At 44.1% G+C, this 15,906-nt stretch overlaps 1 long non-coding RNA gene across 2 annotated transcripts in view; it reads right to left on the minus strand.

Annotated features, from left to right (window-relative positions):
- LOC125702107 (uncharacterized) overlaps positions 1–13,757 on the minus strand; it is a 47,024-nt gene extending 33,267 nt beyond the window's left edge. For both annotated transcript variants that reach the window (XR_007380441.1, XR_007380440.1), the window contains exon 1: positions 13,691–13,757. This is a non-coding gene — a long non-coding RNA (uncharacterized LOC125702107). The remainder of the gene's footprint in view (positions 1–13,690) is intronic.
- Positions 13,758–15,906: the final 2,149 nt, after the last annotated feature.

Genomic DNA, 15,906 nt, shown 5'->3' on the forward strand with positions numbered 1-15,906 from the left:
TTGTGGCTGGATGAAAATTGACTTTAAGGTCTTGGATCAGCAATTGGCCAGAAACGTGGTTGGATATTTAGCAAAGGCCGCTGCTGGCAGCAGGTGTACAAACACCTTTCATACTTGGACACCTATTGTGCATAAGTAGATGATGACTCTCCAGGTAATCTCCCTCCACTGCATTCCTTCCACGAGATTAACAGCAGGTCAGCTCTTAAAAGTCTAACGCTGCTGGGAAAGAGAGCAGGGCTCATCCACAGATACCTGTGTGAAGCATTTCCAGCTGACAACGGCTGCATGTTAAAGATCACTGACAGCACTGTGGACGATTACAGCAGATCTCAGTGATGGACAGCTGGGCTCAAAGCTTTGCTGTCAAGGAAAGTGACTGAAAGTCACCTTATGGAGAGGATATGTCAAAATAACAAGGAAAAAAAAAAAAGAAAAAAAAGAAAAAAGCTTGACCAAACCTGCTTCTTGCTAACTGCCCTTTCCAGCTTTCCAGATGAAATCTAAAGCGGCCCAGTTGTTATCCCCATCATGTGCAGGAAGAGAAGAGAGTCAGTTTCTGCTACATTAAAAGCAGCACAGGCTGAGCGTGAGGATTTGAGCTCCTAAATAACAGGCTGTGTGTGGCGGCAGCAAGATTCCCTCCTTGGGAGGTTTATGTGAGCTAATTATGGTCATAAACATTTAGGGCCTTACTGAGCTCTAGCCACTGGCCAAGGCAGGAGGTAGAGGCCTTTCCTGTACTAAGTTCTGCATTTATAAGTGAGAGACAACAGCATTGGCACAAATCGGTCCAAGCAACTCCAAGAGATGCTTTGCCCAGGGGATGTGAGAGCAGTTTGTACCTGCTGCGCGCTGGAACAAGGACAGCAGCGTTCTTGGTTTGCTTCTGCATGGCACACACATCCCAGAGCCATTCCTGGAGGCAGTGGGTAAGGGCAACCCTGTGACCACTGCCAGAAACATGAAAGAACTCTTCTCATTCCTGATAGGAATCCATACAAGGAAGCTTCTCATTCATCCAGGAATCCTGTCCTGATAAGAGTTCTGCTACTGGAACACAGAGACTGCTACATCCCTGAAGCTGTGCAGCTAACCGTGGGGGAAGGCACTTGGAGAGCAGCTCAAACCTGTGCTGTGCTGGTGATGTGCACCAAGAGGAGCCTGGAGGCACAGCTGAGCAGCAGAGACAGCAGCAACGGGCCTCTTGTGTGCTGCAGCTCTTATTCCTCTCCAATTACAGTTAACGTGACCGAGCTTAAAACTTCAAGGAAAGCACAAACAAGCAAACACAGCTGAACATACTGCTCCTGAAGTAATATTTGAGCATGTGCCCAAAGGCTCAGGGACAAGCACATCTTTAGATATTGCAAAGATAAAATAAAATGGGCCTAGAAAAAAAAAAAAAAAAAAAAAAAAAGCATCAGAAGAGCGTATGGGAAATCTGTGCTATTCCACATGGGGCACAGCACTACAATCTTATCCCAGAGAGATGAGAGCTGTCCGAGACAAATGATTTCAGTAGGAGCTGCATAAGATATAGGTAAAAATGTGGCTGAAATCCCCAAGAGGGTATGTATAATACTGAGGGGACCTCATGCTGCATCACTGGCAGCTGGTTTTGGTGCTGGGTTGGACTAGATGATCTTGAACGTCTTCCCCAACCTTAATGGTGCTGCGAATTTCAGTTTGGGTAAAATGTTTGCTTCACTTCATGATGCTTCTTCCAAGGCAGGGGATTGGAGAAGGGAAAAACCAAATTACATGAAAGGAGAGCCAGGGAAAAGCATTTCAGTGTAACTACCTTAAGTTCTGATGAAGTCCAACAAGCGTTCCCTTCCTGCTCCAACAGCCAAAGGACCAGAGGTGCAGTAATTACCCTGCAAACCTGTATGTCATTTGCTGGACCACAATATACCACAATATTTTTCTTGCTCACTGTGCTCTCTTTCTTAAAGACAGATCTTCTCTGTCGATGAAGACATGAATTATCCTGGTAGAGGCTTTCCAAAAAAATATTTTAAAATGGCCGGGGAAAAACCTAAACCATGCCAACGCAACCTATTTATTTTGTTTGAGAGAGATGGTTTCTCCTCCCCTTTCTGCCAGTGACATTTAAATGCAAGATACATATATATATATATCAGATATACATATATATATATATATATGTATCAGGAGCCTGATGAAAGCCTCAATGTGTGAGGAGGAAGGTCACAGGGGAGCCCAGTTTGCAGTCATTAGCACTGCCCGCAATCACTGCCCTCCCTCAGAGCTTCACACCCCTTCTTACCACAGCTTTCAGATGGGCTGCAGGAGCAGGAGCCCCTGGGTGGTCTTCCAAGGGCAGCGCCACCTCTATGGCAGAAGGGCTTCAGTGTGCACCAACACCCTCACCTCCTTCATGCTTACGCTATGATGCTTTCTTTTTCTCCTGTGGGGGTCAGGAGGGGCTGGGAGGGGACAGAACTGAGACAACCAACCCAAATTGGCCGAAGGGACATTCCATACCATATGGCATCATGGGGGGGGGGGGGGGGGGGGGGGGGGGAGAAAACAGCCACTGCTCAGGGACTAGCTGGGCATCAATCATTGCAGAGAGCACTGGTGTCGTGCATCGCTTATCTTGTAAATATACACAACAGTCCCTTCTTTTTCTATCTTAGCAAATAGCTTTTCTCAACACAGAAGTTCCACTACTCTTTTGTTTGTTCCCTCCCTCCCGGATGTTCTCCTTATTGTATAATAAATGCAAGGCCAACCCTTCAGGGGAAAATCTGCCCTCTTCTAAGTATGCTATATTCAGGGAAGAAACAAGTACCCTGAAACGAAAACCCAAAGTTGTTCTTAGATCTTGGTCTTCCTCTAAAAAGATACGCCGAGGAAATTGCAGAAAGGGACTATTAGATCTTAAAATATTGGGACATGACAGAGTGCAGTTCCTTAATGCTGCTTCCAAGAATACCCCTCCTGTTGCACTTATCGCAAACCACGTGCAGCTTGCAGTGTGCTTTGCTTCCTTTTGAAGGCTCTGATCAACACAAGTGCTCATGCACATACACATGCCCATAGCTCAGGGCTTCCTCTTAAACCAATCTGCTCCCAACACGGATGCTTTCAGCTAAAACTGCCTGCTTCCCTTAAGGTCAGGCCTCCTACCCAAGGCTGCCATCGCAGCAGACTTCACACAAAAATACAACTTTATTTTGGCTGCAGAGCTTTCCTGCCCTTTGGGGACGGGGAGAGAAATTGTACTGTGTAGCCATTGTTTTTGACAGTTCATTTACTCAAATGAAACAATCCATTCATCACCAGGAGTCCATCAAACAGAAACTGTCTTCAGCTTTGGCTCGCACAATAAATATACAGTATTTCAACACTACGGATTTACATTCAGCAGCGTGTATCCAATACAACGTGCATTTGCCTTAGATCCCTGGGTAATATATTCACAGCATTGCTGGTTTTGCTACTGTACCAGCCTTTGAGTAGCTGCTCATTCAGCTCAGAGCAGCTCTCTGTCAGCCCGTTACTCATACAATATCCCTTTTATCAAAACCAATTGCACTCTCCCATTCCAGTAAGGAAATGCAAAGAGAAACTTGACAGCAACATTTTTTCCCCCCTCTCAAACCAGAGAAAGGCTCCATCTTACTTCCAGCTTACAAGAAGTTTGGAGTTTAGATCTAAGAAGTTACCTATGGGTGTTCCATAAGCACTCGGGAGAACAAGAGGTTGCTGGAGAGCAGCTCAGCCCATTTGTGTCAAATGGCTGCAGCCAACCAAGATGTAACACCATTAAAGTGAAAAGAGTGATGGTAAAGGAACTCATATACATATGCCTATCAAGGCTTTCAAGGCTGTTTTTTGTTGTTGCTGCTTTCCCCCCCTCCCTTCTTCAACAAGAAAAATTCATTCCTCTTCGCAAGGTGAAGCAGTCTGATACTCCCATATTTTGACGATAGGAAGAATTACATCTATTGCGATGAAATGAGAGAAACTAAAATTCAACTGCCAGAGAAGAATCTTCGGATGCACAGTTGAAAAATAAATGTATAAATAACTCTGAATTGCTGAAGAGAAATGAGATCATTGTTTAGGCATTCCAAATTGATGACTTTGTTAGAATGATGACCTATGATCACGAATACCGATTTCAGCGTTACGTATTTGTTTGAAGAACTGAAGTATGATTTAAGTGGCCAATTACCAATGCCTCCATTAGTATGGAAAACATTTTCCTGATACAGCAACAACAGATGGTAGGAAAACTGCAAAATGAGACGCCAATAAAAGACGACAAATGAGATCTCCCTTTTTTTTTTTTTTTCCTTTTTGTCCTAATTTAATCCATTCTACCTCTAAGACATTCAAAATCAAGGTAAAAATACACAGCAACACCTCCTTTCCTGGGCAGCTACGTGGTAATTAAGAAAATAATGTTAAATCTCAGAAATAATGCCACTCTTGGCCCAGACGTCAGCCCTGTAGCATGCACTTCCCATTGGGGCCGGGTATCCAAATCAATGCTGCCTGAGATAAGTTAACCAAGTCCACGTGGGGCTGAGGAACAGGCATGCGGGCTGAGAAAAGCCCAATGCAACAAATGGTCCCTTCAGGCCTGCATTTGTCAAAGTCCCTTCTGCTGTGCTTACATTTCCAAAGTTATTACTGAGCATGGAAGCGGTTTCCTGAGAGACACGTCCTGCTGTGGTGGGTGGGTGGAGGGGGATTCGGAAGGGAAAAAAAAGCAAGAACAAAAAGGTCTTGAAATTAAATTGCATCTCAAGTGAAAATGAGAAGATACAATTGTGGAGGAAGTACGGGGGGATCAAACGGTGATGAGGATAGGCATTTAATTAAGAACAAATTGATCCTTATAGGAGAGTTTATTCCTCTCCTTTCATCTTTACGGACCGTACTCCTCAGCAGCATGAGAACACAACCAACCAACAACATTTCCCAAGCCCTGAAGCAATGACACTCAACCCAACACCCACACACTGGAGCTCAGCTCATCCCCTCCATCCTGCAGCCCCCAGCTCGGGGCTCTGCTCATTCCCATCCTCCTGATGCTCAGTCATACAGGCTCCAGGTTCCATAAACAACACCAGGTAGAGGGGCACTGTGGCAGCAGACAGCAGGACGGGCGTCCCCAAAGAGCACAAATAATCACTGTTGTTCTTGTGCCGCCTCCAACTCCTTCCAAACGTGGGCCATTAAGGGAGACTGCCTCACAAATCACTCCAACGAGACCCTGGAGTGAAAATGGAGTCTGCTTACAATTGCTAATGAGGTGTCAAGCAATTTGTTTCTTCTTCTACTGTACATTTTAATTTGGGAGGAGATGAGATCTGACTAAAGACTATTTTCCTTGATGGAATTTAGTAGGGTTGTGAGCCCCAGGCAGCAGCCTTGACCCCCACCCACTGCTGGGTGCCATACATTCCTCTAACCACAAGACACAGGAGCATGCAAGACTTCCCCCTGAGCTCCCTGGGACTCCCAGACCCCAGGCAGCAATGGGCAGTGCCCACTTGCCCATGGGAACCTCCATCCATGAGCACCTTAGGAGCTTGGGGCAGGCAGATGTGCTGCTGGGCACTTCTGAATTCTTGGAGCTCTACACGTGGGGAGCAGAAAACACTTTTGGTCTCAGTGGCTTCTTTAGTGGGTTTGATAAAGAAATAACAACTTGTTCTAAAGTTCTCCTCGAGCCCTTGGGGCTTTTGGGTCACTGCAGTAAATGTGACGTTCATTCAAATACTAAAAACCTCAAGTCTATAAGGGGCTCCTGGAGCTCAGGCACGAGCGCTGCTACTTTTCCCCAAGCTTCCTCTCTGCCAACGCGAGGAACTTGGGCTTAAGGATGAAGGCAGCCTTGCAGGAAGCCACCACTCACAGGGATATTTCAGCCCTGAGCCAAAAAGCAGGAAGAGTTTTGCTCCCCTGTGATGCCCTGATGGGGAAGTTCAGGACAGAAACAAGGAGACTGCCCTTCAAAACCCACCACATCCCTCTGCTCCTACCAAGAATTTTAACTGCATTGTGCTGTAATGAGCCATGCCCAAACTACTGTTTTCTGGCCCTGTGTTTATTTTATTTCCTTATTGTAATGAAACTCAGATGGCCACTGTTTACACTAGCACTGCACAGCACGAGCATGCTTCACTCAGTCTAATTAGCTGCGAGTGGGTTTTGGAATTAGGGCAGAGGAAAGAACAAATTTTTAGTAACTACTTTAAATTGAAGCCCTCATTTATTTTCATTATAGCTAGACAAAAGCAATATAACGTTTCCTAGCCCTTTGCACACAGGGCTGTGGCTGCACAGGGCTGCAGTTTGCCAGCAAAGCATCCCTGGATGGAGAAAGCTGCAGTTGGGAAGGACAAGCCCCCAGGCTCTGAGCATGGCAGTGGAGCAAGATCCCAGCTGCTGGCTGCTGCATCCATTGCACACGGTCTGGTGCTGAGCTCACCTCTGCTCCAGCAATGGGAGCAAAGCTGAGTTCTGGTTTTAATTCATTCACTGTTAAACAGATCCAAACCCTGATGAAAAGCATGAAAAAACTCCTGTTGAGTTCCAGCCCTGGATGATGTTGGGTAAGTCACAAGCTTCACCACTCCATAGGCTGGAGATGCTCTCACACATTTGCTAGGAGTGAGCACACCATGCAAATAAGTAACACCATCAATAGCAGGACTAATTTTATCACTAATCAAGTTTATCATATTACTTCAGTGCATCCGTAGCTCTCAAGGATTTTGGTTATTTTTCTCCAGTATAACAACCATTACTTTATTGTGCCATCTCTCTTTTCAGAGAGTGAAAAAACTCTCCAAGAATATCATCAAGTTTTTTTAGAGCAAATTCATAAGCACTCAATGATCACAACCAAAAATAACTGTGCTCCGCTTACAGCTTGACAAGAAACTGTTGCAAACCTCCATGAAGCACTGGTGCAGCAGCAAAGGGAACATCTTTAAGGCAAAATGCATTGTGTGAGACCCGGCCAGAAGGAGCCCCTCTGCAAAGAGCAGCTCCAGGGGAAGGGAGTACCTGCATGGCTCATTTTTAATGGTTGTCTGGGATAAGGATGGCATTTACTTGGATTTTTACTGCCAAAGAAGTGCTGAAGAAGTCACGAGCCACAGTTCTGAGACATAAAAACTGACATTTATAGCTCACAAAACACAAATACTTCATTTTTCTTTAATTAGTTTCTTTAAGTAAAGTGTTATCAATTTTTTTTCCCCTTCCCTTCAGAAAATGCAAAGGTCACGAGCATGAAGCAGAGGGAAGAGGTTTAGCTTCCAGAGCAGCCACATGGCCCCACCATGCTTTAAGAAAAAGCTTTGGCAAACTCTCAGCTCCATCGTAAAGTCAGAAGGATTTGCAGCATTGTCAAGCAAAAGCTTTCCTGCCTTAGAGAACATGGACTGGATTCATTTGCATGACTGATAGAAGCCATCAGCGAGGGAAGCCTCTTGGTAACTTCAAATAGATAATTAAAGCCACACTGAAAAAGGAAAGATCCTCAGTTCCTCACAGCTGGGTCTTTGTGAGACACATGGAATGGCTTGGCTTGGAAGGGACATCTCACCACCCAGGCAATTTCTGTAAGTAGATCCTCAGCTAATAAATGCCACTGCAGTCACAGACACAACAAGGATATGGAAGAAAATCCAATGCGATTGTACCTCGATTCAATATAAATTAAATATCAAAATCCACTATCTGTCACAATAGGAAAAAAAATGACTACCTTAATAAATACCAGCACAGCACTAACCTAAGGTAGCTTTAACATCCAAAATGCATTTAAACACGTGCAACTAAGAAGTCATACATGCACAACTTCTCTCTAAGCCAGCTCCTCACTGCAATGCTAGCAACTACTGTGGACCTTAAATGGCCACAATGCTCTACCCACTATTAATAACCATTAAGTCATGAGTTTGCCTTCCACGTTACTACGGCAGAAGATGCATCAAGCCCTCAGAATACTCTAAAAGCAGAAAGGAGCATCCTCAGAAGAGTTCTGCTCAGGAACACTGCAGATGCAGAGGAGGCAGCTGATTTTTTTCCTTAAAACATCACTTTTCTGATACTGAAATCGTCTTTCCAGCTCAAATAGCTTTGTAAAAAATATATTAGGTAACACATTTGTTAAAACTACTTTGAGCTAAATCACGCTCAGATTAAGCTGCAATATATATTATTTACAATAGATCTATTTTCCAAAAGGGTTCCTGTGTGTTGGATGCAGCGTTGCCAACTGTCAGTAAATTTACGAACAGCTTGTAAATTTGAGTGCTTTCCAGAGAGCTATTGGTATGTGTGTAAAATACTCATTTTGTTCCTAAAACATGGCAAGGCTTTTTTTTTTTTTTCCCTGTGCTTGAAAAATAAGGAAAAAACCCTCATAAATATCACTGAAGTGATGACGTATCTGTTTCTGAGAAGAAGAAACCGAAGGAACTCAGGTGAGCCAACGTATCAGCTTTTGCTCGCCCTCAGTGGCCCAGGAGATACAACAGCATTGCACAGATCCAAGGCAAGAGCCTCCCCATCTCTCATTCCTCCCATAGGGATACATGCAAGAGTGAAGATTTGCCAGCAGTAAGAAGGAAAATGGTAAATGGCCAAGTGCTGTTATTTAATCTAATGCTCAGATTTGGATAGAAAGCTTCAATCATATCCAGTGCTCCATACAAAAGTAATGGAAGGACAGGGGAAGGCCAGAGAAAGACTTGTAAAGTCTACAAAGAGTTGAAAGAGAAAATGGTTTTCTCCTCAAGCAGCACGTGCTAAGCCTGAATGCTTCACCACAGTGCTAACAGAAAGACAGCTGCCTGCTTTGGTGAGTACCCAGCAGAGCAGGGCCAAGTTAATGCCCTGAGCCCGAGTGTCACAGAATCCAAACAGAAAGAACTCCTTTCCTCCATCAAAGTCTTGCTACAGATTGTTTTCCCATAGGCTCGCATTGCCTAACAGCAGGCTCCAGGTCATGGCCAACAGAAGCATCCTCTTTCTCCTATGGAGAGCCCAGATGATAACCCTCAATCAGCAAGTTGAATTTATAGGTGGAGGTGCCAAAAAACAACAAAAAAAAACAAACACAAAAAAAACCCAACTAGATGAATATCCCCATGTTGTTAACTTCACATCTCTACCAAATAGTTTAAGAAGCAAACTTCTCCACAGACATGAGAGGAAAACACAGGTTCTGCCTCAACTGCCTGGACACAGGGCTTGATCCTGGCTTTACCCCCTGATATAGCTGACAACAGGGCTGTTCACTGCAAAACCATCACCAGTAGCTTTAGGCACCTGGATATTTATTGGCCATTTTAGAGGGAACCCAGGGGCACGAGCTCTGCCTGATGTTAGAACAAGTAGAAAACTTCACAGGCCACAGTTTCAAACGCATTTTTGTTTTAATTTTTATTCTATGCATCAGGCTAAATTCAGGCATCGCAAACTGAACTGGGTTTAAGGAAGGAAAATGAAAGGATGAAGGATGATCTAAGAGGGTGTGCAGGTGCCGAACGTTAATACTAGAGTTGAGCAGAACACCAAGCTGTGCTCCCTTTAAGGGACATGGATGTGTGTACAGCACCCAGGAGAGCTAGGCATGCTGAGCACTCAGCAGCAGGTCCCCATCCCCAGGACCACACTGCCTGGGCTGGTTTCACAGCTGTTTGAGCACTGTTATGATTACCTATGCTATACATCCCCTGCAACAGACACAGCACCTTAGTGCTGGAGAGGGGCCCTACAATGCACCATATAATACTAATAAACATGATTGTTATAAAAAGATAAGGTTACAGAACATTACACTTTGCCAAACTCCAGTTGACTGTAAATTTAAAGTTTTGGCTGAGCCAAGAGCCAGGGAGATTTTAAAATTCAGCAGTAGTAGCTATTCAGAGGGTTGTTCTAGTACTGCTGCCAGGAAAAACTTGGAGTGAAAGGTCTAATTTATCACACATCGGGGTTGCTAACCTGTGCTCTGGGTACCAAGGCAGCTGCTTGTCAGGTTTCAGAAAAGCCTGGAGGAATCCCTGCGCTTGGAAGCGGTGAGAATCGGCGCTTGCTGTGCTGAGCAGGCTGCATCACGGCATCAGGATGCGCCCTGCCTGCATGGGCATGGAGCACTGAGCTGACCCTGTGCCACTTCGCCATCCTCCCCACCACTAAGAATGGAACAGCCCATTTGTGAGCACAGCTTTGGTTGTAAAAATGGCTTTTTCCACACCAGAATGTGGTACAGCAGCCTCCTGTATTTACGCACTGCAGGGGAGACCATCGTGCAAGAATCCTGCAGGCTGTACTATTTAAATTGAGAGCTTTCTTAAAAATACCTATTTATCCATCCACTTCTTTCCCTATGCTTATCTCTTAGAGTACTGCAGAGTTGCTTTTGACAGTACCTTTCTCTTAGGTTCCTTCTGTGAATATAAAGCTCTTACAAGCCACTTCAGCCATGACATTTTGATAGGAAAGTCAATATACACCGCAGTCTTTGAGCCTAAGAGCTGTTGCAGGAACACGTGTATCACTGATAAAAGCTCTTCAGTGTTAATGGGATTGAGATTAAGTACTTAACAGCTGCTTAATTTGAACATCATAAATGCCCCATAGTGACAGATTTGCTGTGTTAATTGATAGAGATCAGAAAAATAATCCCCCTATTAAAGAGATCTAATTGCTCAAGCAGCCCAGGGCTCTTAGTGCACAGACTGCTGCCTTCCAAGAATTTGGTATCCACCAAGGATATCCACCAATACTGCTCACCAGCTGAGTCAGCCTGGAGAAGGGCTGACAGAGCCCAGACCAGTCCTCTTCCCACTCACCTCATGAAAGACAACCCATGCAACCCTTCCCTTTCATACAGACAACTACAGGATTTCATTTTATGACATTTGCCGCCACACTATTTTGAGAACGCAAAGGCAACAACACGGGTTTCACTTATAACACTGGATGATGGTCACACACACGACCATTTGCACTTTACTTTCCAGAGATGCAAGCCATCCCTGCTGCCCACCCAGCCCCACATAGCTCATTTGTGCCAATGAGCAGCACTTGCAGAGATAATTTTGCTGATGTGGGCAAGAATCCACTCAGGACACACTGGAGACCAGCAACCCAATTTGCAGAGATTTTTGTCTTAATGTTTTTGCTCTCCTAGATGGCTTGAGCTGTTTAGTTAAAGGAATCCTCCTAGGGGCTATGTGGGATCATATGCATACCTATAGAAAAACCCAGGCGTTATGCACACCAAACGCTTATCACAGGCTAAACATTTCTCTGCAGATGCCAATCAGAAAAACAAGTTACAGCCATTGAGGAGGAAAAAAAAATGCATCTGTGGTTTGCAAGAAAGGTGTGCTTGACATGTCCCTTTATTCATTCTAATTATAGAGATTCCACAAGTGGATGTCAAACATTTTCAGGGTGTTTTGCTAAAAAACTTTCAGTGATGGAAAAAGGAAGAACTCCACCCCAGCAGATCATTTCGTCCTGTTTGTTTTACTATTTTCACTGTTTTCCTACATTTAGGGTAACCAAGAAAGAGAAAGCAAGGAGAGAAGAAGAGATACCTTTCGGCCAACATTTATTTCCCTGTGCTGGGAAAGAGTTGAATGGAATAGGAATGATGGCAGTGGTTGGACAGGTGGGTTCTTCTGTCTCTTATCTCTATCCCTCCACCTATGGGCTGTGTTCTTCCCAACAAGCTTTTTCCCCACCTGAAAGTCACAGTTCATGATCCTACAGGAACCCAGTGCAGCCAACTGCCCTTATTCAGCAAGGGAAACAGCTGAAATCCCTGCTGAGGATTCACTGAGGAAGTGTGGAAATAGAGATGAGAAGCATCTGAGTGCCTTATTACTCCCTTTCTAAAAAGGAAGGCTTGCTTGATGTCCATTCAGAAAAAGTCAGAGCCATCACCTTCCTACAGCTCACCTGGATTTATACCAATGGGCCTTGAAGTGGGAGGTATCTCTGACATTAAGTATATAAACACACACACACGCTTCATCAAAGGAATAAACACAGAGATTCCTTATTAACTGCCCTTGCACAGCTATCAGCTTCTACAACAACCTACTGAGACCACAGGCACAAACAAGTCAAACCCTCTGCCCCATCTCCCAGTCACCCTCCAACCACAATTCCCTGCAGAGGGAGATCTGCAGCCCTGCTCAGCTCTGCATGCATGGAACTCAAGCCCACCCTTTTCCTTTAGGGATCACACTCAGGAGCAGAACTATCAGCCCCCAACTCAACGCAGCTGCTCACGCTTACAGCTGCTTGGGCTCAGGCCCAGATCATCAAAGAGACTGCACTGCCTCATTTCTATTGAAAAAACCTGGGGTTAGACACCTAAATACTTTTCAAAAGCCAGGTCCAATGTTATTATTTTGTTTTAAGTTAAGAAATGTGAGCCCAGACAAAATTAGTATTATAAGTGTCTTAATGGGCTATTCTAAAAGAGTACTCATAATTGTTATTGCTCTTGACTGGCTAATAAATTATATTTTTATTTGCCAATAAAACAATAAGAATAATTTTTAGTTATTCTCCCTTCAGAAGTTATTCCTTGCTGCACAACCCTTGGCAAATGGTACAGCACACTATAGAATATCAGATAATTCGTGTATCAATAGAAGAAGTGGGAAAATACCCTAAGCAAACACAGGAACAAGTTGGAATCTGCATCTCTGAAATCATTACACTGCAGTTCTCCATCAGTGAATGACTTAACACAGCACATGCAGTCAGCACTGGCATTTGTAGCACACAGGGAAACCTCCTCTTCAAATCCACATCCCCCCATAGGGGAATTACAGCAATAACCCTGAGCTCCCTCAGAGCAGCACTCCCTTTCTGCAGCGTTATCCTTCGCCATCCAAAAGCATTTTCTGCACAAAGATGGTTTCTCCAGACCAGACACAGATGCCAATGCTAATCTGTAGGAACAGCCAGACTAAAGGAATTTCAAAAAAAAAGAAACTAAAATAAATATTTCATCTGAGCAGAATGGAAAAGGGTACGTGGCATGTGGCATACAGCCTTTTTGTCACACTGTTAGGCTGCTATTCAAGATGACATCCCTTGACTTCCCAATTAATAATAATCAGCCAGCTCCAAGGAAAATAATAATATTTATACTCGGGCAGTGACTTTCCCCTCAACGCTCTCAAAACATTTTAGTAAGAAGTCAGGTTCTGAAAGCATTTACTGAAAATATCAGCAATCTCATCTCTGTCCCACAGGGACCTGAAAACCACCCAGGGAAACATCCGTTCCTTCTGCACTACTTTCTGTGCACGTTGGATGGCAGCTGCTCAGGGTATCACATATGGGAGCACAGCTCCTGAGAGAGCAGCATCTCAACACAGGTACTTTGCATGGGGCAATCTAAAACGACCAAGGAATTACTTTTGTTCAGATAGGACTGAGGCTGTAGAAGAGCTGTAAGCAAACTGGAAGGAATAGCCCACACCACACATGCCCTCAAAACATCTGCTGCCCTCACAACTCACACTCACAACTACAAACCAGCACACACTGAAATTAAAACATCATTTCCATGCTAATATTCTCCTAACAGGTCGAAAAATAACTGGTCTATATCAGAGACAGAGGGAAAATATAGCACAAAGTCTCTTACCTTCATCCTGTAGCTCCAGAGAGAAACATGCCAACCATCTCCAACCCAAGCACTGCTCCCTCTGCCCAGCCTGGCCCTACTGATTTCCAGCAAATTCTGCTTGATTTGAAAAACCTGTGAGGAGCTCCCAGCCTGGAGTTCCACAGCTGTGGGCCATCACAATATATTTCAGTTTATTTCAGCCATCACCACCTGGGAGATCTTGGGTTGTTGACTTGCAAACAATGGCAATTGATTGGATCTTTGGTCACAACCAAATTAGCATGGTACACCTAGGCAGAATTAAAAACAAACAAAACAGAACCATGTCTGGATCATTCCAGCTGGCACTGCTTGCAAAACAAGCAATCTGAGAAATTACGTTTAGCAGCTCCGTTCTGGAGAGGAGAGTTAGGGGTATCGCTTTCCAATAGTTGTAACCAACTGATCTACTCAAGTTCATTATGTTCATTGTAATGAAGTTCAGTACTGAGAAACTGTGCTCTTCCTCTGAGTGCAAGAGCTGACCAGAACACAGCGTACCCTGCAACCTCTCTTACTGCAGCCCATAGGTCTGGACCTCCTGTCACTTGGAGATTGTGTTGGGGCTGAGGTTTTGCTCACAAATTTGCTTTCTTTTTCCTTTGTGCATCTTAAAGAAGGTGCAGGAAATATCTTTTTCCCCCTCTTACAGTGTGTTGTTTTCTTGATGCTTGGAACCACACACAGATTTCAGACCACACGATCAAACCTTTCTCTACTGCTTTACATAAATGTGCTTTTGATCATTACAACCATAAGACTGATTGTTTGGGCTTTCATGATCGTGTTATCTAGTGAAAAACCACACGCTGATAAAAAGCATACTGAAATCACACAAACGTAATGGTGTAAAATCATAAAGAAGTACCCTAAGTTTCCTTGGAAAAAGTAAAAGAGGTTCTGCATTGCTCCTTCCCTTTGCACACTCATTTACACCAATGGAAGCGAGATGGCAGTGCTCACAGCATGATGCTGTTCTCATCTATCAGCGTTTTGGGACTAACCTCAAAATGAGATGCAGCACGAGAAAATGGATCTCATGAGGGAGATGATCTGATTATTTCCATATATTAACTTCATATTAATTAAACACCTCCATGGATTTTGGCAGTTATTGCACTATAATAGTGGGAAACACCAGGTTCTCTTTGTTTTTACCTATCTTCCCAACTCCAAGAAGCATGAGAACAAGACACTGTGAGGCAACACAGCACAACATATCAAATCCATGTGGCAATGCCTTACTCCAGCTTACGATGCCTGAGCTCTTTGCTGCCAAACACAGCCAACACCAAAAGCTCTGGAGCTGCCCAGAGATTGGACTCTTTCATTGCAAAGTGACTCATCTGTTGGTCTGACCTTCCTTCCCTCTTTATTTCCTATTTTACGCTGAGTGCCTGTATGCATTTACAGCTCTCTTGGAAGCATGTTTAGAGAAAAACAGTAGTAAACAATACTGCAGAAACTATAAATGGTTCCAGAAAGACACTAACACATGCCATGGAGTGCTATGGTTAGAAATAGCTGTGGAGCCAGAATGTGATGTGGTGGATTGGCATGGTTCAACGGGAAGCTGCTGGGATGGTGCCAAGCCATGCCAGCAGCAGATTTCATACCAATGTTATTGATGGTAAGTAGCTAAAATTGAGCCAGCTGGGATATTCTGTGGCACGGCAGTTTAGATTTTATTTTGAGGTTCTGGGGATAAGAGAGGAAAAAAAAAAACAAACACAAAAAAACCCAGCACTTCCCTCATGATGATAAAATTTATGTTTGTTCAAAAAGTGCTCAATATAAGAAGAGTTTGATATAAAAAGAGACTCATGTCATGCACACAGAATCTCCCCAGGCTCTTTTGAATCAGGAAGGTACACATGCATGCTATCCACTGAGCCCAAATGCAACACTTACAGATTTGTTCTATCAACCTTCTCCATTTAGCTCAATTTAACAGCTGTGTTGTTGCCAGAGCAAGGACACGGATAAAAAAATCTGTCCTAACTTTTTGGCACTGATTCCTAAGCCTGCTGTCCCTATGCTGGTACACTCTGTTTCACAACAGCCTGTTACCTGACAATTAACCAAGGAAAACAGGCACATGCAGGTGGTTATCCACAGCCACAGACCCCAAACTAGAAGAGAACAGACTGGGATTGTGAAATTGCATCCAGTTTAGAGAAGGAAACGAAAGGTGT

Source organism: Lagopus muta, chromosome 18 (assembly GCF_023343835.1).
Source record: "Lagopus muta isolate bLagMut1 chromosome 18, bLagMut1 primary, whole genome shotgun sequence".
Lineage (NCBI taxonomy): Eukaryota > Metazoa > Chordata > Aves > Galliformes > Phasianidae > Lagopus > Lagopus muta.